This window comes from Mauremys reevesii, linkage group 1, assembly GCF_016161935.1.
Source record: "Mauremys reevesii isolate NIE-2019 linkage group 1, ASM1616193v1, whole genome shotgun sequence".
NCBI classification, from domain to species: Eukaryota; Metazoa; Chordata; order Testudines; family Geoemydidae; genus Mauremys; species Mauremys reevesii.
The window spans coordinates 93,162,701-93,189,496 of record NC_052623.1 but is presented as its reverse complement, the minus strand read 5'-3'; the positions used below and the strand labels follow the sequence as shown (position 1 = coordinate 93,189,496).

The 26,796-nt window shown below is 41.4% G+C and overlaps 1 long non-coding RNA gene across 1 annotated transcript in view; it reads right to left on the bottom strand.

The window, feature by feature from the left end:
• Positions 1 to 26,796, bottom strand: part of LOC120390343 — a 71,181-nt gene that overhangs the window by 28,000 nt on the left and 16,385 nt on the right. The window contains exon 3 of the long non-coding RNA XR_005591066.1: positions 13,464 to 13,546. This is a non-coding gene — a long non-coding RNA (uncharacterized LOC120390343). The remainder of the gene's footprint in view (positions 1 to 13,463; positions 13,547 to 26,796) is intronic.

The following is a 26,796-nucleotide window of genomic DNA, read 5'->3' as shown; positions in this document are numbered from 1 at the left end:
CTAATGTAACACCAATATTTAAAAAGGGCTCTAGAGGTGATCCCGGCAATTACAGACCAGTAAGTCTAATGTCAGTACCGAGCAAATTAGATGAAACAATAGTAAAGAATAAAATTGTCAGACACATAGAAGAACATAAATTGTTGGGCAAAAGTCAACATGGTTTCTATAAAGAGAAATCATGTTCTTTGAAGGGGTCAAACAAGCATGTGGACAAGGGGGATCTAAGTGTACTTAGATTTCCAGAAAACCTTTGACAAGGTCCCTCACCAAAAGTTCTTATGTAAATTAAGTTGTCATAGGATAAGAGGGAAGATCCTTTCATGGATTGAGAACTGGTTAAACGACAGGGAACAAAGGGTAGGAATAAATGGTAAATTTTGAGAAAGAAGAGGGGTAACTGGTGGTGTTCCCCAAGGGTCAGTCCTCAGACCAATCCTATTCAACTTATTCATAAATGATCTGGAGAAAGGGGTAAACAGTGAGGTGACAAAGTTTGCAGACCATACTAAACTGCTCAAGATAGTTAAGACCAAAGCAGACTGTGAAGAACTTCAAAAAGATCTCACAAAACTAAGTAATTGGGAAACAAAATGGCAAATGAAATTTAATGTGGATAAATGTAAAGTAATACACATTGGAAAAAAATAACCAATTATACATACAATACGATGAGGGCTAATTTAGCTACAACTAATCAGAAAGAGATCTTGGAATCATCATGGATAGTTCTCTGAAGATGTCCACGCAGTGTGGAGTGGCGGTCAAAAAAGCAAACAGGATATTAGTGTAATGGGGTCAGGACTCACCACTGCTGGCGCCTCCTGCTGGTTACTCTAGGAATTAGCTCGTCAGCTGTGGAGCACCCTCTGCGCGTGGTGTCTCATCTGTTGTCTGCTCTGCTGATTTGGGAACCGCCTTGCTCCCCACTCGGCGGTGTCTGCTTCAGGATATTGACCTCTGGCAATGCCCACTACTCCATTCTCACCCCCTTCCAGGGGTACGGGGTTGGGGGAAGAGGGGTTTAACAGCAGTCCTTTGGCTTGCACCTGCCTCAGTGGCCAACCACAACCCCAGTGTCTAGCCCCTCATCTCAGGACAAGTTGCAGTCTGTCTCAGCCACACTCCTCTGTGTCCAGGTGCAGTGCAAGGGTGGGAAAAGGGGGATCCATGCCCACCCACTACTCTGGGTCCCCACTCAGGGACCGTCTAGCAGCAGCATCTCTCTGCCATCCTTCTATCCCTTCTTGTCCACCTATCTTCCTTGGGCCACTTCTCACTTTGTCCCCATGCACCTACTTGACCCTTTTTAACAGGGGCCACAGCCTGGCAGGTAACTGGGCCAGAGCTCTCCTCTGCTTCCCCAAACTTGCCCAGCATTGCTACCTCCTTACCTCAGGACCCAGTCCTCCTCCCTTGCTAATCAGGGAGAGACTGCCCTCTCCTTTCCTAAGCAGCTTTTATATATGGCCCAGCCTGGCCCTGATTGGCTGCCTCTTTCTTTGCCCTGATTGGCTCTCCACAGGCCTTCTCTGATTGGCTGCTGGTCTGGGCAGCTTCTCTGGCCTGTTCCAGCCCATTTTCTCATAGAGTGAGGCAGCCGCCCCACTACAGTTAGGAATCATTAAAAAGGGGGATAGAGAATAAGATGGAGAATATCTTATTGCCCTTATATAAATCCATGGCACACCCACATCTTGAATACTGTGTGCAGTTGTGTTCTCCTCATCTCAAAATATATATATACTGGCATCAGAAAAGGTTGCCAAAGAAGGGCAAGTAAAATGAATAAGGGTTTGGAACAGGTCCCATATGGGGAGAGATTAAAGAGGCTAGGACTTTTTAGATTTGAAAAAACAAGAGTAAGGGGGGATATGATAGAGGTATATAAAATCATGAGTGGTGTGGAGAAAGTGAATAAGGAAAAGTTATTTACTTGTTCCCATAATATAAGAACTAGGGGCCACCAAATGAAATTGATGGGCAGCAGGTTTAAAACAAATAAAAGAAAGTTCTTCTTCACACAGCACACAGTCAACCTATGGAACTCCTTGCCTGAGGAGGTTGTGAAGGCTAGGACTATAACAGGCTTTAAAAGAGAACTAGATAAATTCATGGAGGTTAAGTCCATTAATGGCTATTAGCCAGGATGGGTAAGGAATGGTGTCCCTAGCCTCTGTTTGTCAGAGGATGGAGATGGATGGCAGGAGAGAGATCACTTGATCATTACCTGTTAGGTTCACTCTTTCTGGGACAACTGGCATTGGCCACTGTCGGTAGACAGGATACTGGGCTAGATGGACCTTTGGTCTGACCCAGTACGGCCGTTCTTATGTTCTTGTGTCATTTGAGAAGATTATTTGTGTATTCTGCCTGCACTATCCCTATTCCACTGGTTGGTGAGAAAGGGAGTGGGATCATCACTGATATTAGATACCTCTTGGCTTTCTATGCCACAGTGAATGCATCCAAGTTTGCATACTCTGCCCCCATACAACTATCATTGTAGCTGATACACTGGGAACTGAACCAGGGAACTCCATGACTAAAAAGCATGAGCTGGAACAGACTTGTGTCCTAGGCTCATTAGAGAGCAGCAACACACACTCAACCAGGGGTTACATGCTCATGTAGGGCCAGTTAAAATTTATATATATATTTTTAAAATAATGAATGTTTTATTTTAGGTTTGAAATAGCTAACCCATTCTAACTGGAAACCTCTGAACACAATTCTGGATTATTTAAAAACAAACTAACACACACCACAGCTTAGCCTATATGTTATAGCTAAGGTTTTATTAAGTTTCCGTTATAATTCTTATACTGAGAAATGGATCTTCCCTTAAACTCTGCTGTGAAACTGATTTCTTTTAGGGTTTTTTTTCCTGTTTGGAGAAATCATTAACTTCAACTCCAATGTAACTGCACCCTAAAATGCAGTTCTGCTGATTAAATGTCTTTCTCTTGAGCACCAAATAATTCTGTACAGAGTGAATGGAGAAAAATTGTTCAGTGCAAGGGTGGGCATGAAGTGGTTTGCAAGAAGGCAATAGGGCACTCAGAAACACACACAGAAATAAATTAAACATAAATGAGTATAATGGATCCCTTTGTGTATATTAGAGTGGTGGACTGATATCCTGATCTTGCACTTGAATCCAATTTCAGACTCTCCTTTCAGAATTAAACATGAAGAATGGAATCTGCCTAAAACTATAATTGTGGGATCTGTATGCCACTTCCGTACTGAGCAAAGTGCTCAATAAGCTTTGGCATCCAGATTCCACAATTTGCTTCCACCCAATTGTTTTTAATCAAATATTTTGACACAAGTTTTACATGCTGCACTCTTTATTTAGAAAAAGCTCCCACTGAATCCAATACTCCTGTATATAATGCCATAATGTTTATCCAGCTACAGATCTTGGTAAATCTTGTCACATCATTTTTAATAACAATTGCATGCTGTTATAGAACACAAATTGCCCAGTTTTCATTGTCAGATTACCATACTATTAAAGCCAGTAATTCATTTTTTGCCTAATCAAGATAACAGTATGTAGTTACCTTGTAGTACTAATCGTGTATCATAGCAATGCATATAATTGATTTACTATGTTAAATTTGTACTCTTGAGTGAAAACAGTGATATCCTTTTCACTAAAGCTTGAGACTATCATTATAGAACTGTGATTTTTACAAGCACTGCATTTGGAAAGAATTGAGAAATAACATAAAATGTAAATAGAAAATATCTTAAAACTTCATAAAACGTTGGATATATTTCTCTAAAAGTCTTTTTAGTATTAATTTATAAAATTTTACAGAACTTTCTTAGGGTGTGGTGGGACAGACCTTTTGATTTGAAGATGTGCTTTGCTTTTTTATTTTAAATGCAATGCTTGTGTCAAAATATCTTAACAATTGGAAGAAGTGGAAAACAGCTGACAGTATAGTCCCAAATTGATGTCTATATAAAAATAGATGTATTTGAGAAATGAAGCATGACTAATTGCACAACAGAACTGCTTACTAGCGCTGGTGAAAGCTTGGAATTTCTGTCTGTCCGAAATAGATTGCGGTTAGATCAGCTTTATATTGGGAGAGGAAAATCAGGCAGGACCATAATAAGGTGCAAAGCCAAGTGGCTGCGTTTATTTGGGGGAAAGTCACAACTTGGGTGAAGGGAGAGAGGCAATTTTTAGCTGGGATGTTGTTAGGCAATATAAACAACCCAAAAATCATTAACAGTACAATTCTATACTGCTCACTGCACCACACTGGATAGGCAGACACACCAGTCACACAAGATGGGAATCGGGTTCGTCAGGGCGGTGCCCGGTGCAACACAGGAAAGAAACCCACAGGCCACTGCCTCAACCGCCCTTGCTTTCACACTAAAGGATTTACCCAGAGTGTGGTGCGGCTGCGATTGGGCAGATTCCACTTACACAGACCGCGGGGACAGGAACCCCTTGGTCAGCTAATCCCCAGGTAGAGACAGCTCCCAGACACAAACGCTCTGGACAAAGACAGAACAGTGACTCACACACTTAAAACAGTTTACAATAAACAATGTATTAAAACCTTAGAACAACTATACACCTAGGCAATTGTGCAATTATGAGCTCAATACTTTAATCCTTAACACTGTGTACACACTTGGTACTGGGTTAGGGAGGGGAAAAATAGGAAGCTAGATAAGCAAACTGCCAGAAATTAGAAAACAAATACCGCACTCCAGGCGCAGCTGACCAGCAGAGCAGATTCCAGAAGCATGATGAGGTGCCAGGAACAGGTCCAAGGCAACAATGAAGACGACACGACACGAGCTAGCTATACCGGGAGGAGACCCTGGCTGAAAGGTTGATCAGGTCCTTCAGCTGACACGCGGATACTCCACACAGATTTTGGGGGGAAACCTAGTTTTATAGAAAGGGTCTCACTCACTCGTGTCAACATCTGATTGGTCCCTGGTTCCTCCTCCCTCCCAGGCTCCGAGCTGTTGCCCCCCACGCCGGCAGGATTTGCACATGGCACACTGGGGTATCTGGGCAGAATTAGGTCTCTGTATACAGTACTCTGGAGTTGCTGGGCAGAACTAGCCTGACCTCCAGACAACCGGGCCCAAAAAGAGCAGGAAAATGCATACTACGGAGTTGCTGGGCAGAATCAGGTCTTTGCACACTGCACTAGCTTGACCTTTAGACGGCCCAACAGAAAAAAAAAGCAGGAAAGTACACACAGCACTTTAGTGTTGCTGGGCAGGATTAGGTCTCTGCCCTTTCCTATGCAACAAGAACCTGGTCCAAGATGGAGGCTGCCTTGTCCTTTTAACAGGACAAGATGGCCGTGGACCGACAATTGGCCATACAGAGCCATAACTGCGTATCAGGTTGCGACACTGTCCTATAAGAAATTCTGATATTTCAAAATGTCCTTTTTTCCTGATTCTGATTAAGGAGTCAAAATTTTTCAAAAATTGAAATATTATTTTCAAAATCATTGGGCCTTGCTAAAAGGAAACATTGATTTTGTTGTTGTTGAAAACTTTAAGAAAATCTTTATGTTCCAAGGAAATGTTTTGATTTCATTGAAGCTGTATTCTAGAATGCTGCTCTTTTAGAAAATTGTTGGCCAGCTCTTCTGTTTACTAATGTGCTGAATTCTTTTTTGGACCAGTTTTTTGTCATTAAGGCACAGTCTTGTGTTGGGGTTGACATGCAGGCATATTGCCCCGCATGTATTTCACAAGATATTAGAGAGATGCAAGGATTTCCCGAGCTCCCAAGTGAGCATAGGGAATACTGTCTGGCTGTACTGAAAGAAGGCCAAGAGACACTTGATATGGATTTAATCAGGCCACAACTCAATTATTAGATGTCAGGAACTACTGGGTAGATAAAATTGTACAGTGCAGGCAACTCCATGTTCCTGCAAATAACTATCCCGGGCTTCCACCAGCCCCCCTTCATTTTCCACCCATGTTCCTCAGTCAACCCATGGCTTGGACCTTACCATCAATCTAGGGGACTATAAGAAGGGGAGATTGGCTCCCTGCCCTAACAATCATATGAACCGCACCCCTGTTCTGTTCCTTTAACCAGCACCTCCTTTTTAAGTCCTTTATCAGGCCATTTATCTGGTCACTGGATGCCTTATCTATGGAGTACCTCCACTCGACATCTGCTTGGTTGTCTTCCACCGCCCAAACCCAGTTGTGTTGCCAGACATATCCTAATGGCCACTTTTATAGCAGCCAAAAACGTCAGCCCCCAAGTCTGACAGGTGAACCCCCATCCTCCCGAAAGAACTCAGTTGTCCCTTGCACTATGCCAGGATCATCGAGGACACCAGAAGCCAGGTTGCCAATGACCATGTACCACAGAACCTGCCCCGCTGTGATGGGCCATATCGATGACCAGCATTCAGGATCCTGAAATTGGAAGAACTCAGTAAAACTTCCTTCACAGCTCAGCCACAGGACCAGAGCCAAAGATCTCCATGCCACTAACAACATCATACAACGTACATCTCCATAGCACCAGTGGCATCCACTCAGCTTGTTTGCTAGCTCCTGATGTAAACTCCTCAAATCTGTCAAACTGAAAACAAGACGAGGCATCTGCTATTCCATTACCCACCATGAGAACATGCTTGGAATAAACAGATGTTAAGGTTTAAACATTCTAGCACAAATGCCCTCACTAAATTCATAATCCTGTGTAATCTGGAAGTTTGGCAATTGAGAACATGAACCATCACCATGTTGTCACACAAGAAATACACCCTTTTATTAGCCAACTCAGGTCCTCCAATAACCACTGCAACTAAAATGGGAAAAAGTTCCAGGGAAGTCATGTCACACATTACCCTGTTTTACATCCAGATGGTGGGCCATTTCTGGGCACACCACCTGCCTTGGTAAAACACCCCAAAACCAATACCCCTGAAGCATCTGAATGGATTTTCAAACCCACCTCTAATAACCATTCCTTCCTCTATAACGACACCACATTAAATTGACTCAAAAGCCATTCCCACACCTTCAAGTTTTCCTTCATCTTTCTAGTAACTTGTATGTAATGGTGTGGCCTGGCTATTCCCACTGTTGCTGCCATAAAGCAGGTACAGAATACCTGCTGCAGGGCAGCAACCCTGCAGGCATAGTTCAGGTGTCCCATAATAGCTGGAAGGTCTCGTAGTGTGAGTTTCTTGGCTCCTACAGCTCTCCAAAGCCATCCCAATTGCTCCTGAAGCTTATCCTGAAGGAGCTGTGATATGCCCGCCCTTGTATCTAGCTTGATCCACGGATAAATCAATCTAGTGGAAGGGCTCTCTCTTTTCTTTTTCACTAGGGATACCCCTAAATGCTTAGCCAGGGCTTAAAATGTGCCCAACAGCTGAACACTCATCCAACCCTGCTCGTCCCACAAACAAAATGTCATCTAAATAATGCACTGTGTGGCATAGTCCAGCTGCCCGCACCACTGTCCAGTGCAACATTGTACTCTATTTTTCAAATGCTGAACAGGATTTCAGCCCATGGGCGTAGCCTTGTAAAAATAAAATTATCCCTCAAAAGAGAAACCCAAAAGGTTGAAATCCAACAGATACACTGACAGCAGTCAAAAAGCAGACTTGATATCACACTTAGCCATTAATGCCCTGGACCACAAGACCTACCCATTCAAATGGCTTAGTGAATAGAGTAATAGTGCACAGAACACAGCACTAGTCCATTCCATCATTAACAGAGCCACATCATGGGTATGCAAGATGATGAATCAATCAATATTCTCCTGGAGTCTTCTTGGGGATGAGAACCAGTGGGGAAACCCGTGAGTTATCTATAGATAATTGATTAAATGGCCCTGCCACCCTACCCTATTTTAATTCCTGTGTAATCTTTTCTTGAATATGGCCCATCCCAACTACTGACTGCAATTTTTTTTTTCGTGTCATACCCTACTCCCCGAAAAGAGTATCCAAAATCCCACTGTAAACCCCTCCCACAAATATGTCCCATCAGCGTTGTGAGGGTAAACCCATAGCAGAACCCTTAACACCTCTGGCCTAACTGGTGATTGTGCATGTGTCCATTGCACTGCCCTCAGCTTGTCCCCCTTGCTGCTTGCATTCCATACCCTATGACCTGATCCAGTGAAGCTAAACCTGCAGTTGGCACTTGACACACTTCCAATCCTGTTTCCCCGTTGTGACTGTCCCCTATTTCTCTGGCAAGAACGGGCTGAATGGGTCCCAAAACATCTCACAAACGGGCCTGAATTTACTGCTGCTGTTATAAAAAATACTGTTATTATTACACGATTCAGGCCCTTCACTATCCATGTGAATTCCTGTGGAGTCATCCACTCCAATTACAGCATGTGATGAGGTGTGTCCCACTGGATCCCACTTTGTGTTGCTGCCCTCAATCAAAACTGCTTATCGTAATTAAACCAAGACATGCCCCCGATTGTATTATAAGTCCACCTGATTATATCCATATTCTTAAACACCTGCACAGATAAGGAAGACAGCCTCCCAATTTCCTCAAATTCTAGGTATCCTTGGCCATTTGTGCAGCTCCCTATTCTGTTTGCTCTACCCAGGGTTACTATCAGTCAACATCTCCCTGTGCAACACAGATAATATGTCCACATATTCACCTCTCAGGATTTTATCCATCCTTAGTCATATTAAGAAGGTGATCTCCCATCGCGTCAGCCACCCAAGCGTAAGTTACTCAGGACTGACTGATGGGGCATCCAAAGGGCCCTGTTGTCCCACAGCTTCTCCCCCTCCAATCCTCAACCCTATCCCAGGACTAGTGAGTCAAAATGTGCCCAGGGGTTTCATCCCTGCTGCAGGATCTCATACCAGTGCAGGGGTCTACCCCATCTGCCCTTCTCCTGCCTCCCAAATTCATGTCCTCCTGTTACCCCGTCCAGGTCCCCTCACCCCTGAATGCCCAAAGTTGTTGCAAAAGCTGCATATTATTTTACAGCACCTGTGTAATGCCATTAGTGTCCCCTGATGTGTCTGATATGGCTTCAGGGTTTCCAGCTCCTAGTCCCTGCCTATTTATTACCCATCCAGGCCCACTCTTGTCCTCTCCAATTAAAGTCCTAGGGGGGCAATTTGAGCTCAAACCTACACCTTACTGAGGCCCCTGGAACCACCACTAGTTGCCACACTGTGTGTCAGGGTATCACCTGTGCCACCTATGCCCCTGTAACCGTGCCTCCATAGGTCACAGTTGAGAATACCAAATTCCTGACAAACTGCTAAGAAATACGGCAGTTACACCTGAAAACTGGAAGTTATTCTCCCATGAGATATACCAAACCAGCAATAAAAGTAAACTTATGTTTCACCACACTGGCGAAAAACTCAGAAGAGCAGTTTCCCTAGGCATTCCAGTCCTTGCATCACCACCAAAACCATTAGACTTTAGGATGAGTGGTTCTTTAAAACCAATTTAATCAAATAAAAGGTTCTTCTGATCCTAAAGGACAGGCACACACCCAGGTCAATGTACAACTCAGATCTTACCCAAAAAATCATGCTGTTGCCAATTCTTTGGTATCTAAAATTTAAAGGTTTCTTTTTTATAAATAAAGAAAGGTGAGAGCTCAAATTGGTGAAAGGAATCAAATACATAGAATAAATGCAAAGTTTTTGGTTCAGCCTTGTAGCAGTGATGGAATAAACCGCTGGCTTAAGTAAAGTCTCTGGTTGACTCCAAATCATTGGAAGGTCCTCAATTCCTTGGTTAGAATGCTCCCATTAGTATAAGTCCATAGTCCAGAGGCTTGAGCAGGAAAGAGGCAAAATGGAGATGTTTCCTATGCCTTTTATAGCTTCTGCCATGTGGAGGGAAATCCATTGTTTCAAAAAAAAAAGCCTTCAGCACAGCTAGTGGAACATCACAGATATAAAAAGGAGTTTGGAGTCACATGGGCATATCACATGTCCATGCCTGATTCCACTTAGTCATAGCAGGAAATCATTACCTATACCTCAAACAGCAGGTTCACAGGAAAGTCCATTCAGAGTAGGTGGGCATCTTCCATTGTGAGGTAAATGTTCTTTTGATGGGCCACTCAATTTGAATAGTCACTCTAAGATGTGCTGGCTAACTACCTTGTGCGAGCTACCCAGGAGCAAACATTTTGAAATATAGGTATAGAGCCAGCAGTCCTAACTTCAAATACCAAAATGGTACATGAATACAAATAGCATAATCATAACCAGCAAATCATACCATTTCTATCGACACCTTACTTGACACACTTTGTATAAGATTTGTTGCAATTATATAACAGTGGTATCAACAATGATTTGCATGGTCAGATTTTAATCACATGATGTCTGTTGCAGATCACATTCACTCCTGAAATCAAAGTCACCCCCATCTCCTGTGTTCAGTGGAGAAAGATGTCCCATTTCTGGGTGACCAAGTACACTTCGGAAGTCCCATAATGTTGAAACAACCTCAGAAACAACATCACTGACCACTTGCAGCAAATCACTGCTGACTGTCCCACTAGCAAACAAAGCCAGCTCATCTGCATGTGTGGTTGCTTCCCTAGGAACATCCCCATCCTCCTTCTATGATGCTTCCTTGAAGGACACAACACACCACCCTAGGATCCACCAGCCCCATCCTGGTAACAAGCCCTTACCCCTGTTGCAATGATCCTATCCCTGGGTCACAATGTTCCTCTTCAATCCCACTTTCACTGCCCTGTGCAGTGTTTGTTTTCCCCCTTCACAGTGAAGAAACTTTCTTCCCAGCCCTAATCTGACACAGAAGGAGAAAAAGTGAAACTAGACCCCCAATGCCTCTATTCACAGCAGGGTTGTGAAGTGAGGAAGGAAAGCTCCCTTCCTCCTCCCTGGTGATCATATCCTGCACCTGCAATCTTACTTGCTGACTCACCAACCCTGTCTCCTCCTTTTACCCTGGCTCTGCCTGTCCCTTCCCAGAGAAGTAGGAAATCCCCTCTCCTATCTCCACTCTCAATTTCCTGCATCCATGTGGTGTCATGCTGCCTAGTGTATCCTCTGCTCCCTGCTGCTACATTGCTTGCTGCCTGGAGAAAGGGCTTCTTATGCCAGGGATTGCACCTTTTAAAACCTGCCACTGTTAAATTCCCTGGGGGTGCATAAGTGTCACCAAGTTGACCCTCCAACTACCTTTTTGCAGCAGTTTCTGACATCCTTCTCCCACACCCATAAAACACTGCTACCTTCCTCTGGCAAGTCTGGACAATATCCCCCCTGCTTCAGGTGCAATATGGTCACTATTGCTGCTGCACCTATAAAAAAAGAGTGCTCCTTGTGCAGAGGCGATGAGAGCCATGGTTCTGCCCTCTCTCTACATTTCTGATGAGTTGTTTTTGACCCTAGAGATTGGTAACTTCATACATTTCTAGGTTTTAAAGCCATTGTGGTCTTCTAGACTGACTACCTATGTAACAGAAGCCATGGGAAATTTTACACAGTGATTTCTGTATCTAGCTCAATTTCTAGAGCTTGAGCTTGACCATATCTTGAAGACAGACATCAAACCTTGATGTACAGAGAACAAGACACAGATAATGTACCACATCCCTTGGTAATCTGTTAACAGTATATATTGTTTTCATCTTAATAAATATGTTCATAGACCTGGTATGAACAAGTGGTCTTTTAACCAAACATGGTTACAGTTTCTGCAAGGTGATCAACATTTACCTGGTAAAGTGGGCACTTATTGAATGATTTTAAACTACAACTGTACTTTCCCCCAAAATCCTATCTCACTAAAGATTTTTGAAAATGTTAAGTTTCAATTTTATAACAAAGCCATGTTAAATTAGTGGTTAAAATAAGAAAAAATCAAAACCTATTTTGATCTATAGCAAAAATGTAGTTTAAACATTTGCACAATTATGCCAAGTTCACTTAAATATTTTGACATTTGTAAAGATATTCTTCCGTATTTACCCTCTGATAATCAGTTTATTGAAAGACCTGAGTCCCTAAGTAATACCAGTGCTAGCGAGTGTCACTAATTTTACTACAGTGAATGTATTCCCAATTAAATAGAGGGAACTGTATTGAGTATTTATTGGCCAAGAAACTAAGTCCCTATGTTAGTTTGTTATTTAAGCCTAGCTAGAGGTAGAGATCTGAATTGGGCAGGATGACAGATCTCATGCATAGGAGGATATGAAAGGAAAGGTTTTTTTTCAGAATGTAAAAGTGTTTTCTATCATGCAACTGGAAATCTGAATGAAATTCTGGGCAACTTCTGCTAAGCTTTTCACATGGATTTCATGTAAAATTTGAAAAAAATCTGTGGAATTCTTAATTATAATTATTTCAGAATACATGTGGAAATACTGTTCCCCTTTTTGTCCAAAATGATTAGCCAATATTTTTTGATTTGCTGTGTTGTTTCCATTAGAAGGAGAAACTGATTACATGAGCCAGCTATTTCTTTGGTGAAATCCTGTTTATTTACAAAAAATGTACACAAGGTCCTGTTTTCCTGAACACAGTAAGAACAAACAACAGCAGGCAGTTTCCTTGCTCAGACATCCAAGTCTGACTTCTCAGTGTCTTCTGTGACAAAAATAGTTCTCTCTCTAAACTTCATCTTAGGGCCACTTTCATGACTGCTTCTCTCAGTGTATTTGTTCTGCTTCTCACACACAGAGCTGCAACCAATCATTCCCCCAGTCCCCGTGTTTTAAAATCAGTCACAGGGAACCCATTCAGCCCACATGGCTCAACTTCACTATATGTCCTGTTGTCTTGGGTGGTGGCTTACTATTGTTTCCAACTATCACTACATAGATGGACATTTAAATGCTCCTTCCATTTAGTCTCTAAAGAAGCTTGACTACTAGCACAACCATCGGTTTTAGTGAGCTCTGTGATTGTCTACAGATCAAAGACCTGACAATACTAATGAACAGCCGTGCAAGTTTTTCCCAGGAACAGCTACACAAAGATGCCTTATAACTAAACAGGACATCATGAACACATTTTCAGCTCACTCACATCTGTAGAGGCAAATCCATATAAATCCATTTTCTGTCATGGCTATTCTTTTTTATTTTCCTTCACAGGTCTTCTGCATTTATGTTATTCTAACTATATTCTCTCTTTTGTGCCAGCTTCTAAACATGGGGTGAAATCCTGGGTCTATTAAAGTCAATGGCAAAACTCCCATTGACTTCAAAGTGGGGTCAGAATTTTACCGAGTCTCTTTTGTGCTTACAAATATGAGTCTAGTATGTAATTGTAAAATTGTTTTTACACTTACCAATAATCATGAAAAGAGTACTCAAACTCTTATTGAGTTGGAATTTCTTAAAAAGAGAGGACCTTGGGTTTTACCCTGAACAGCAGCACCAAAAAACCTTCTCCTATGCTGGCCCATTTACCAACTAAATTACTTACATTCTGTTGTGTTCTCAACAGCTCTTTCTTTAGCATAGAAACTTCAGTGAAGGCCAGCAGGGATGCCCTTAAAACACCTAACGCTGGAGAAATAAGGAATGAAAGCGAAAACAGAATTATAAATAGAAAAGAAGGTTTAAAGGTTTTCATCACTAAATTGTGGGTTAAAAATGACCTGAATACATTTTTGCATCCCAAGTATAAAGTAATCCTGACATAAGACGCTAACAGCAAAGTTTGTGCTGGATGAAATTATAAGCATGCTACATAATTATAGTTTGCAAGAAACTCCACATGATTACAATCTGAGGACCTTAAGAGCACCAAATCAGTTTGTCACATTTTATGAAAAATCTTTGCTGCATGAAAAATTACTTTCTCTGACCTTTTAGAAGACAAGGTGATTATAGATGCTAAAACATAAGTGATGGAAAAATGTTACACTAAGGAAAAAGTCTCTTAAATGCAATAATTGATTATTAGTCACACAATACTTAGTATCCCAATACTATTAACAAAAGTAAAAAATTCACATAGCAAAAGTACTCAATTTATTTATTTAATTACTTTGAATGAGATAGTATACATATTTTTTTCCCTTTTCTTACAATTATAATTGGTTTAATTAAGTGCAGCACTTCATTGCTAAGAAGGGCAGACTTGTGCCGGAGTAGCAACCTGGCCTACCAATTTAGGTCTACAGAAGCTGCCTTAAGTCAACCTAATAATGTATGCATCTACACAACCAGGTCTCTTCAGCTGACCTAAGTCGAATGTAATGTTGACTTCTGTACTCCATCGCTGCAAGAGGCATAGCACTTACTTCACTGTTCACGGTTCAACATAGAGGTAATGTAGATGTAATTTGACTTAACTGGCCTCCCGTAGGTGTCCCACAATGCTCCACTGTGACCACTCTGGAGTGTCTTTCCAATTCCACTGCACAACATTCAGGTACACAGGAAACAGCTCTTCCCCTGGTAAAACCCCAGGAACTTTTGAAATCCCATTTTCTGTTTGATCATCATGGAGAGCACAGATGATTATGGAGACTCAATACCCCAAACACACTCCAGCCTGGAATACACAGGAGGCAGTGGATCTAATTGCTGTGTGGGGAGAAGAGTTTGTGCAGAAACACTGATAACTATGCAAAGATCGGGCAGGGCATGGGGGAGAAGGGCTACACCAGGCACATGCAGCAGTGCCATGTGAAAATAAAGGAGCTTCAGCAAGCATACCAGAAGACAAGGGAGGTGAACAGTCATTCTGGTTCTGCCATACAGACATGCCACTTTTCCAATGAGCTGCATGTGATTCTTGGTGGCGACCCCACCCCCAGCCCTAAATGCAGCATCGATTCCTCTCAGGAGTCTGAGTCCTGGGCCATGTCAGGCAACAATAAAGAAGACATTTTGGATGAGGAAGAGAAGGAGGAGAATGGGAGACAGGCAAGCAGTGGATCAATTCTCCTCAAGAGCCAGAAGCTTTTTTTTAACCATGGAGCCCAGCCAGTTGTGGGACAGCATGGTGGCAGAGTGTGATGCCAGGGAAGGCACCTCTAATGAGTTTGCATTTACCATCAAACTGTAGTGGTTACATGCTATTATATTTTATGTATAATCAGAACAAAAAATGAGACGTGGTGGTATCTGCTTCCCCATGGCCACTCCAGCTATGTAGAGGGTGCTCCCCAGAAAAGACACATGGATGATCAGGAATCCTCCATAGAGATCTCTAGGAAACTTTCATGGAGGTACTCTGCAACCCTTTGCAGAAGGCTTCTGGGGAGGGCTGCCATATTTCCACCATGGTAGGACATTTTGCCATGCCACTCATGTATTAACTCTGCTGTCATCGTTGTGGTACACACAGTGGCAGATTGGCCAGTGGGCCAAAAGGACCCATGCTCAGGGGCTCCAGCCAATTGGGGACCCCTGGAAAAATGGACACCCCTACGCCCTGACCTGCTCTGCCCACCTGCTCAGCACTCCTGCTGGGGAACAGGGTTGGGGCTCAGGGGTTTGCTCCTCGTGCCCAGTGCTCGAGCCAGGGAGCAGCAAGAGCACCAGCTGGGTGGAATGGGACAAGCCCCCATGCCCAGCCTCCACCCCTTAGCAGGAGCGCTGGATGGGTGGGCGGAGCCCCATTTCCCCATCTGGAGCATGAGGTGGGAGGAGACTGCAGATGGAAGGGTTGGGGAGAGGCCTCCACGTGCTTTGGCCCAGGGCCCAACAAAACCCTAATCCGGCCCTGGGTAAACATCACAGCATCATGAGGACCAGGTCTATACCCAGATGCTTGCAGCATCGTTTCCCTTGTTGCCTCTGTTACCCTCAGGAGACTGATATCACATAAGGTCACCTAGGGGAAATGGGGAAAGTTCTAATTACAAGTGCTTGCACTGCAAACAATAGAGCATATGATTCACACTCCCCACCCCCACACACAGGTTGAATTCTGGGTCTCTCAACCATGCTTTCTCTAACATGCCATTGCTTTGGTTGGTATCGATCTATTATGAGCAGAGTTAAGGGATGGGCTGGGAAGATTTCCTGTCTCTCCCCCCCCAAAGCCGCCTTGGAAGAAGACAGCAATTTGGGAGTATAAATGCTGTTCCCTGTTCACAAGCAACATCCATGTTGCTAAGGGGAGGGAACATTGTTCAAATGCCCAACTATACTGCTGATGCTAGTTTGGCACAAGTTACATCACAAAGCCTGTTGTCCTTGCCTCGGGGCCATAATCACCATGGCTGAAACAGAAAACCAGTTAATAGAATAGCTAGGGATTCTGATTATATTCTGGGTAGCAGTGGAGTGTAGTAAGGGGATTTTTTTTAATAGCAACCTTGCAGCAGAAACAATGTCTGCACTGTCGATGGTTGCATTGTTCTTTGCACGCCTTACAGCAGAAAGCTTGGCCTTCAGGGAATCTTCCACAATGGGAAAGAAGCTTTCATAGATAAAGAAGTCAGAAAAAGAGGACGCGGGATGACATGTTCAGCAAGATAATGAATGCCTCAGGAAAGCTGAGACAGAACTCAGAGCCTGGAAGATTTCACTCTCTGAGAATCTGGACATCAACATGGAGAGAAGGAGAGCATCCCAGGAATAAGAATGTGACACACAGGATGAGATGCTGCTAGGATCCCTCAGCAGGTCCTGCAGAACTGCCTGCAAGCATCACCCTCTTCACAATCCTCCTTCCCCAAATATTCCATGAGGCTGGGCAGGGGAGTGCAATATCACTTCCATTCAATTCCAGGGAAGGTTCAAAAAACAGAAGGCACGCATTCCAAGACCTTCTATAGTCAAAAGTACTGTGCTTTAGAAAACAAGCTGACTTTGTTTCTCCCCTCATGTTTGCCCAAGGTTAACTTATTTTTCTGTTCTTTTCAGTTTCTTCATGTGTGCATAATAAAAGTAAATGCTTCGAGAAAGAAATGTTCATTATTTTTTCCATTCACAGGGGTTTGGGGGTGGGGGTTACAGGGAAATTGATCCAATGGATGGATGGTATGGGAAGGCACAGCACAGATAAGCATCACACATTACTGTGGCTCATTACTGAAACAGGTTTTTAAAGCCTCATGAAGATGCAGAACCCCTTGCAGGGCTCTTCTTATTGCCCTGGTATCTGGCTGCTCAAAATTAGCGGACAGCCCATCTGCCTCCAGGCTCAACCTCAGCAGAAACTTTTCATCCTTCAGAGCTGAAGATAAGAAAGCTCAAAGGGAAAAAAATTACATTTGCTAGATGTCTTTGTTTAACTATAATTTGATGGGCTCTCTTGTTTGTTAGCAAGATAGTAGGGATTACTCAACAAGCCTATCATGCCACTTTAGAGTGGATGAAAGTTTTTGAAATGTTGACAAAATAAAAATTGCACAAATTTTAGTGAAGCTTTTTTGACCTGTTGTATTCTTCTTTTCTTCTTTCTGATTTCCAGATACTAGTATTTTTTCTTGCAATTTCACCCACTTTTGACAGATGGAAGTTAGCTAATGTAACACCAATGTTTAAAAAGGGCTCTAGAGGTGATCCCGGCAATTACAGACCGGTAAGTCTAACGTTGGTACTGGGCAAATTAGTTGAAACAATATAGTTAAGAATAAAATTGTCAGACACATTGAAAAACAAACTATTGAGCAATAGTCAACATGGTTTCTGTAAAGGGAAATCGTGTCTTACTAATTTATAAGAGTTCTTTGAAGGGGTCAACAAACAAGTGGACAAGGGGGATCCAGTGGACATAGTGTACTTAGATTTCCAGAAAGCCTTTGAAAAGGTCTCTCACCAAAGGCTCTTACGTAAATTAAGCTGTCATGGGATAAAAGGGAAGGTCCTTTCATGGACTGAGAACTGGTTAAAAGACAGGGAACAAAGGGTAGGAATAAATGGTAAATTTTGAGAATGGAGAGGGGTAACTAGTGGTGTTCCCCAAGGGTCAGTCCTAGGACCAATCCTATTCAACTTATTCATAAATGATCTGGAGAAAGGAGTAAACAGTGAGGTGGCAAAGTTTACAGATGATACTAAACTGCTCAAGATAGTTAAGACCAAAACAGACTGTGAAGAACTTCAAAAAGATCTCACAAAATTAAGTGACTGGGCAACAAAATGGCAAATGAAATTTAATGTGGATAAATGTAAAGTAATGCACATTGGAAAAAATAACCCCAATTATACATACAATATGATGGGGGCTAATTTAGCTACAATGAGTCAAGAAAAAGATCTTGGAGTCATTGTGGATAGTTCTCTGAAGATGTCCACGCAGTGTGCAGAGGCAGTCAAAAAAGGAAACAGGATGTTAGGAATCATTAAAAAGAGGATAGAGAATAAGACTGAGAATATATTATTGCCCTTAAATAAATCCATGGTACACCCACATCTCGAATACTGAATACAGATGTGGTCTCCTCATCTCAAAAAAATATATAGTGGCACTAGAAAAGGTTCAGAAAAGGGCAATTAAATTTTTTAGGGGTTTGGAGAGGGTCCCATATGAGGAAAGATTAAAGAGGCTAGGATTCTTCAGCTTGGAATAGAGGAGACTAAGTGGGGGTATGATAGAGGTATATAAAATCATGAGTGATGTGGAGAAAGTGGATAAGGAAAAGTTATTTACTTATTCCCATAATACAAGAACTAAGAGTCACCAAATGAAATGAATAGGCAGCAGGTTTAAAACAAATAAAAGGAAGTTCTTCTTCACGCAGCACACAGTCAACTTGTGGAACTCCTTACCTGAGGAGGTTGTGAAGGCTAGGTCTATAACAGCATTTAAAAGAGAACTGGATAAATTCATGGTGGTTAAGTCCATAAATGGCTATTAGCCAGGACAGGTAAGGAATGGTTTCCCTAGCCTCTGTTTGTCAGAGGATGGAGATGGATGGCAGGAAAGAGATCACTTGATCATTGCCTGTTAGGTTCACTCCCTCTGGAGCACCTGGCATTGGCCACTGTCAGTAGACAGGATACCGGGCTAGATGGACCTTTGGTTTGACCCTGTATGGCTGTTCTTATGTTCTTATGGTTAAGATTGACTTTTCTATTGTTGATTTCCTATGGAAAAAAGTGTGTCTGCACTGTCTGTCAGTGTTGCTTTTTTATTTTATTTTTTTATTTTGGGACCTACACTTTCTTAATTGATTTGTATAACATGGTCAGGACATACTAGGATTTAAAGCATAAGTTCAATGAAGCGCATTTCAAAGTTTTGATAAAAAATTGCAAACAGAGTTTTCCCTCATTAAAGACTGGGAGAATGATCCCCCAACAATGTGGTTCATTTAATCTATGCTTTAAATCTTAGTTTATGTTCAGCTACCGTCAACTGCCATTAAGTTTAAAAAGTAGTATTAAAATATAAAAGATAACTTCATTAAAATTATTCAAGTGGGGTGGAGATAGATTTTAGGCATACTTGGGTATTTTACTAGATAACTTTAAAGTCATAAAATGGTAATTTGTGGATTTAAAGAGGTGTCAAGAAAGGAATATTCTTACAAAAAATTCTTTCTGAAAAATATGCTGGATGAAAAATTAATCCATTGTGAATTTGATGAAAGCTCTGTTTCCCTTTACAGATAATTAACACTAGGATTATTTCATGTAATTTTGGGGTTGCGCAAGTGTTTAGCTCACTAGTTTTTGATAATTTTTTTTTAATTCTGGGAGGGAAAACAGTAGTTTATTCCTGAAATTTTGATTGGCCAGATCTGTTTACAGCACAAAAGCCTCCTTCCACCAGGTCCACTGCTGGCCTAGGTTTGTGTCTGCGAAATCCTGGGCTCTGGGAGGCTTCAGACAAGAGTTCCATGTCTCCTGCTACCAGCTGCTGCACATCAGAGAATTCACAGCTCAGAAACTGCCACCATGTTTCATTTGCAAAGAGTGAACCTGAATGTAGGTTAAGTTGAACAAGTGGAACTTTATTAATCCCTGTGGACTGCTCTGTTTGTGGCTCCGTGGTTTTCAGCCTAACTTCTTCAGTTTCCAGTTCCCCTGGTATCCAATCAATAATTGTCCCTGAAGACCCTCTGACTTCTTTTCCACTGATTATGGCACATTGCTGTCCCTGTGAAAATTTGCCTAACTTGACCAAGTTATAAGCAGAAGAGTTGGGATCGGGAAGACTGTCTATCCTGTACTATTAATTATCAACATGCTGGTGCCCAGACAGTGTGAAGGAGAAGGAGGAGGCGGCATCCTGACTCATGCATTGGGGTGGGGGCTGAAAGCAATGTTGGGAGGAAAGAAAGGGACAGGAGGTTGGGGGAGGAGTTAGGATCAAGAACTGGGAGTATGAGGGAAAAGCTGAAGGAAAAGAGTGACAGGAGCAGAAAGAAGGGACAGGAGAGGGGTAGGAGCTGGGAGTGCAAGATAGAAGCAGAATGGGAGGGGATGACAATGGGCAGGAGCCCTTAGCAAAGGGGTTAAAATAGAAACAAGGGTAAGTGGCAGGAGCCAGAGACAGGAGGAGAAGCATATAGTAATAGCATTGTGTGAGGGGGGCAAGAGTTGGGGTGGTGGCAATACAAGAGGACAGAGAGAATCAGAAGGGTCTGTAATCAGAGAACACACCTCTACAGGACCTGGCATAGAACACAGTATTTCTGAATCTTAACATGCCTTTGGCTGTCCAGCAAATAGCTGTGAAACCCACTGGCAAAAATGTGTGGGCATCTGGGGAGGCAGATGTTCCACGCAATAGCAATTTTGTATTTTCCAATTTAAGTCTTTTAAAAACTTAGGAAATTGCATAAAAGGAACATTAATTTTGCAGAGTCAGATACTCAAAGATTAGAAAATGCCAGAATTAAGGGGCAACCTTAATTTGGCCTCATTGTGCAAATATATTATGGTACAGTCTCTCATTACAGAATCACGTACTACTTTTTACAAAAAATATTAATGAATGCGCTATCTTAACATCCTCGTGAGGTGAGTTGGTATTAATAATCTCATTGTACACATGCAGGAACTGAGGCACCATGAAACGAAGCCCAAAACTGTCCACTAATTTTGGGTACTTGTGATGGTGTGTACTCACCTCTCGTGAGTGCCTCCCATTGGATGGGTGTGACCCTGCACTCTCTCTCTTTGCGGTGCCCCCTGACAGCTGTTGCCCTTGTCAGAAGGGTCCTCAGTGGATCAGCCTCCGACCAAGTCACACACAGTCAATATGCATGAATGCACAAGCCCCTTCTGGGGTCAGAGGTCCAACAGGGCCTGTCCCTGTGCCATTGGTAATCTCTTTAGCCTTGTCTCTAGGCTCAGGTTGGATATTGGGGTGGGGGGAGAGAATCTAAATATAAGGAAAGTTAAGTACTGTAACAAGTTACCTAGGAACGTTGTCTAACGTGTTCTTAAAAACCTTCAATGGCAGGGATTTCATGAACATCTGCCAGGGATGATACAGGTGCACTTCATCCTGCCTCAGTGCAGGAAGATGGAACTGGATGACCATGAACTATCCAACTCTATATTTCTATGATTTCTACAGATAACATCCTAATTAATTATAGAATCCTGATTCATTCCCAGAACACAGTCTGTCTGTGTACTGCACAATGCAGGGATCCTGTGAAAAAAAGAGTATGTGATTGTGTAATTAAAAAGTATGCACTCTTCAGTAAGAGTGTTTTGGGTGTTTTTTTAATGGAGAGGCTCTGGAGAAGAGTCACAAGAATGATGAAAGAGTTGGAAAACATGTCTGATAGATTCAGCGAGCTCCATCTTGGATACTTAACTTATCCAAAAGAAAGTTAAGGGGTGATATGATCAATCTGTATGTCAGTGGTAGGAAACCTGCGGCCCACAAGCCGTATGTGGCCCGTCAGGGTAATCCGCTGGTGGACCATGAGACAGTTTGTTTACATTGACCATCTGCAGTGGCCACAGTTCGCTGTTATTCACCAACAGGAGCTGCAGGAAGCATTATGTACCTACGTGTACTTTTCTATGTACCTGCATGCGGAACAGAAATGTGCTAATAGAGGATTCTCCAATCTAGAAAACAAAAGTATTACATCGGGGAGAGGGGGTGTTGTTAAATATAATTTATGTATTAGGTTTGGGGCCTCATTTTGCTAAGTATTGTCGAAGCACATCTGAAGACATAGACCCTGCTCTGAACAGCATACTATGTCAGTGATACTTGATGTGTCAATGATACTAACTTACATTTCCTACATTAAAATAATAAATAAAGATCTGGTAAGTGTAAAAGTGGAGGAAGCACCTGTGCTTGTACTGTAGTCTGTAAAATACATTTTCTCACATTGCTTTTTCACTGAAGCTAAGACGGCTAAATGTGCCCACGCAGTCATGTATAACAATAGCCATGCCATGTGGGAAGAGATTACTTGTCACTTTAATTTAGGAATTACCAAATGATATTGGATATAATTTACACAAAGATTATGAGCCATGGTACATGTGAATCACTTTGCTACTTGACTTCTAAAAATGCCCTCGTTCATAAGCTTAAAAATGCTCTTTTTGGATAAGAGCTCACCATTATTTCTGACAGCTTTCCCCATATCAAACGAGTAGGTCAAGTAAGTGGCAAAGGATAATTTAAAATCTGGAACAAAGAAATAATAATGTCAATCTTTCCCCAACATTCTCTCCTCTACTCCCAGAGACCCACTCTGACTAGATCTCTACACTTGTAAGAATCTGAGCACTTCAGAAGTAAGAATACACAGCACTTTGCAGAATCAGGCCCTTGATCACTTAAGTTCACAATAGCCTAAGATGTCAGAAGGACCTTATATTTGTTACTGAAGGGATGGAATATTTTAAGATAGTGATGTGCTGCCAAATTTCTAACAAGGGGATGCCTCAAAAGCTTTTCAACTCAGTTGCCAATACATGTGATATAAAATATCTTCCTCCTTCCAAAATCCATCAATTCTATATTTTCCCACAAGATTTTCTACTCTTTATTTCCTCTCTCCACACACACATTTCATTTAATTAATTCCTCACTTTCTTCTATGGCTGAATGGGGGAGATGGTTTCTTATTGCTGGCGTGGAAACTTGCAGAGAAGCAAATGTCATTTGGCTGGGGGCAGTATGTCAGAGGGAGGGAAGGTTGTATCATGTGTTTAGGCTACAGCTTGTCATAAAACAAAAACATTTTTCATTAAAATATTGATGAAACTTTTTGACCAGATGTACCCAGGGCTTAAAATAACCACTAGATAATGAGTCAGAAAGAAACTTCACAAGACTCTGAATAATGTAGGCTTTCTAGTACTTTCTACTGAACTATTTCTCCTGGGCACTGTCAATGGCTAAATAAAAGTCACAATACTCTGAAACAGCAGCTCCTATGATCCTGGGTGGAGAGGTTGCCATACCTGGAGGGAGTGTGATTCCAGATTCTCTGCTATTGTTAGCTTCTCAAAACACAGAACTGGATCTACAAAGGTAATTTTTCAGTTGAGGAATTCACAACTATGATATACCAGTGATATGCCAAAATTTAAGCACCTTGCAAATATAAATAAAAATTGGCATTTGTATGGATAATAAAAACAGGCATGCTTGAACTGTAGGAGGTAAAAGCTGGTATGTCAGTCAAGATGGCAACCATCACATAAGTATGGATCCATCAGGGACTCAAACAGCTCAGGATGACCTTCCATTGAGTAGAGGTAGCATGTATCCCACTGGCAAATGTGTTACAGGGCCTCCTCTGTGCCAAACCACAGAGGTTATGAGTTTCTACAATCAGCAGCTTTTGAGCATTAGCTCAAGTTGCAGTGGCTTAGGCTTTTTTAACTCTGGAGGTCCCCGATTCAGTTTCTGGAGTATTGACCAAGATGATGGCCATCATGCTAGCATTTCAACTAGTTCCTGGGGACATAAATCTCTTTCACCAGGAGACCTCTGCTGCTGAATATTTGACAACATTATGTCAAGGAGTCCTGATGTAAACAAAGTTGAATGAGGATGAGTCAATGTCCGTTATCCTCTCCACCAGATTACTTGTGTTGTTTTTTCACAACAATTTCAGTTAAGATGGACAGTATTCTATTTTAAATATATTTCTGTTGTAATCATAACACATTCAAGTAGTTTCAGATATTGAGTACTTAGCTCTTGTCTGTATGGCACTTTTGTTCTTTTGCAATTATCTATTACCTCCCTGGCTTCCACTTCAATATCTGTCCCATTTCTAGGAGTTGTCAACAATAGCACTTGCAATTTTTAAGATTTTCTTACTGGAGCTTTTTAATATGCACATAGATGAGCTTACACAGATATTCTCAGCAGTGTGTACAGTTGTTAAGTTGTTTGACTTAACTTGGCTCCATTTTGATTCACATGAAGGACTATATACTGGATCTGGTTATTTCTAGCTTTCAATGGCTATGTATTTGGACATTTTCCTGGTCTCCTTTCCAGTTTTAATACTATTCTCATATTCTCAATTTCTGCTCTTCTGGTATTCAGTATATTTCTTAAGGCCCTCTCCCTGGATCCATGGGAATACATGAGAATATCAGCTTTTATTAAAAATAAAATAAAAAAGTAAGTTTCTAGTCCTCATGGTTGTAGAGAAAAGCTTTAAAATGAGTCAAGCACACCTAAAGTTTCAAATCCAGAAGGTAAATAAAAAGAATCTTAAATGTAATCTCATATCATGATTTTTAAGCCAATTTCATGATTTGGAGGGAAGGGGGGAGGGGCCAGACAAATTTTGAATGTTTTGGGTTGACACTACTTGGTTTCTGTAATTTGCAAATTAGTATTTGGATTGCATATTTGTTTTTTTTATTGATGGATGTTTATTGATGTTACTTGCGAGGTCTTAAATAGATAAATATAAATAAGATGGCTTCTCTGACGGGGTAGCCATAGTGCACCCCTTTATGTGTTGCATCTTACTACCCAACCCCTCATGTGGATGGCCAACTTTGGGAGCAAGAATATAGGAAACAGCACCACGGCACTGCCTCATTTCCTAAATTGCAGGGACTGCAGTTGTGACTGGCCCTTCTACAGATCCTCAACTGAAAGGCATTATATAAAGCCTTTCCTCAGTAGTCAGCTGTTTTTATTTCAACACAGCATAGTTATTTAACATATATAGATTCCATGCCTTGCAACATACATATGATTTTGCTAAATACCATTTTACCTCCAAACACCTTCCCTTCTACATTTACACCACAAAAGCTTAAGGGGAATAATGCTGGATTGGCAGAATAACTGTCTGTATTTGAAAAGCAAATACACCTTGCACCTTGAGAAAGGTGTCATCTTGACCTGAATGTATACCTTTGAATTTAATTAAACTCTGCACCTGCAAGCATTACAAAATTGTACAAATGTCTATGTAACTCTGTTAAATAACTAATACCAGGCATATAAAACTGAATTTTCAGTGAGGAAACAACTCTCAGGCTCCCAAAAGGTAAATACATATATAAATATACACATTTATACTGTGGTTCTATCAGTTAAGATTTTTTATTGCTAATTACAAATTCTATAACATTAGCTATTAGCTTTCTCTAAGGTGTAACAGGCAATAAAGCTAAGGAAATCAATTACTTAAATGGTTCTTAGGATAGCTGTGATTTTCAAACATGGTTGAAAATTAAGGTTGGATCTCAATACTTCATGTTAACAAAAAAAGAATTAATAAAAAATCCTAGAAAGTCAGCCTTAAGATGAATGACCACTTGCTTCTTCTCAATGAAATGAGTTGGGTTCTTCTGGTGTGACTGAGGGGAAAATATGGCTTTAAAGGTAAAAACCAAGCTAAATCTGAGTTATTTTGTTTTTTGGTTTTTCAGTTCTGTTTTCAGCATTGGGGAGGGGGAAGATCTATTTTATTTTAAGTGCCATTATTAATCAAATGAAGTTGGCAAGAAAAAGCCTTCAGTGTACTTAACTATTTGCATTTCTTTTATACATCTACATCCATTTATAACTTAAGTGATCTTGTAGCAGATAAATTAATCTGCCATTAATCTAGAGCATGGGGGGTGGCAACCACATGAACAACAAGCTTGATTTCTAATAGTTGGTTATTTTTGGAAAGGAAAATCAAAGATAGATTTTATATTCTGACTTCAACTGCTTGGAAGCAAAACAGGCCAAATACACCCATAATGTAACCAGTCCAATTGCATTTTGAACAGTGATACTTTTGAATAAAATATGAGCTTATAAACTTGGTGATGTGTGATTGAATTTTAAAGGAAATTTTGTGGCTATTTTTTTCATATGAAACTGTGAGACCATGTGGTTGCATTCTAACTGGAATATGGTATGCTGTCAGTTTTAAATAATACACCCACATGATTGAAAAAGTGCCTGACAGGCCTGGCTTGCCAACCTCCCTTATTATCACTGAATATAATAGTTTTTTTGTATGGAACAGGTTAACTATCTAAACCTACGCAGTCATGGTAAATTTGACTGAGACCAAATATTATATATGTTTAGTTCAGAGCAAGCATTAAACTCTTAATTATTCAAGAAGTCATAGAATGACTACCAATCAAATATGGCATTTATAAAGTGCCTATCCCCAAGTATATATATCATTATAAGGAATCCCTCAATTTGAGTATGATCTGTACCACAGATTTACAAATGGGTCCTGAGATGACTCAGGAATCCGAACCTGGAACCACAGATCCACCCACAGTAAGTACAGACGTTTCCTGATGTATCACTGCCTGTTCAGAGAAATTTTTTTCCTTCTCTCTTTTAAGCTTTGAGGGCAAGGGGCTTCTCCTCAAAGCAGGCCACTGTCTGATGGAGGATGTGGTGCCATTGGAGTTGGTTGGTGGCT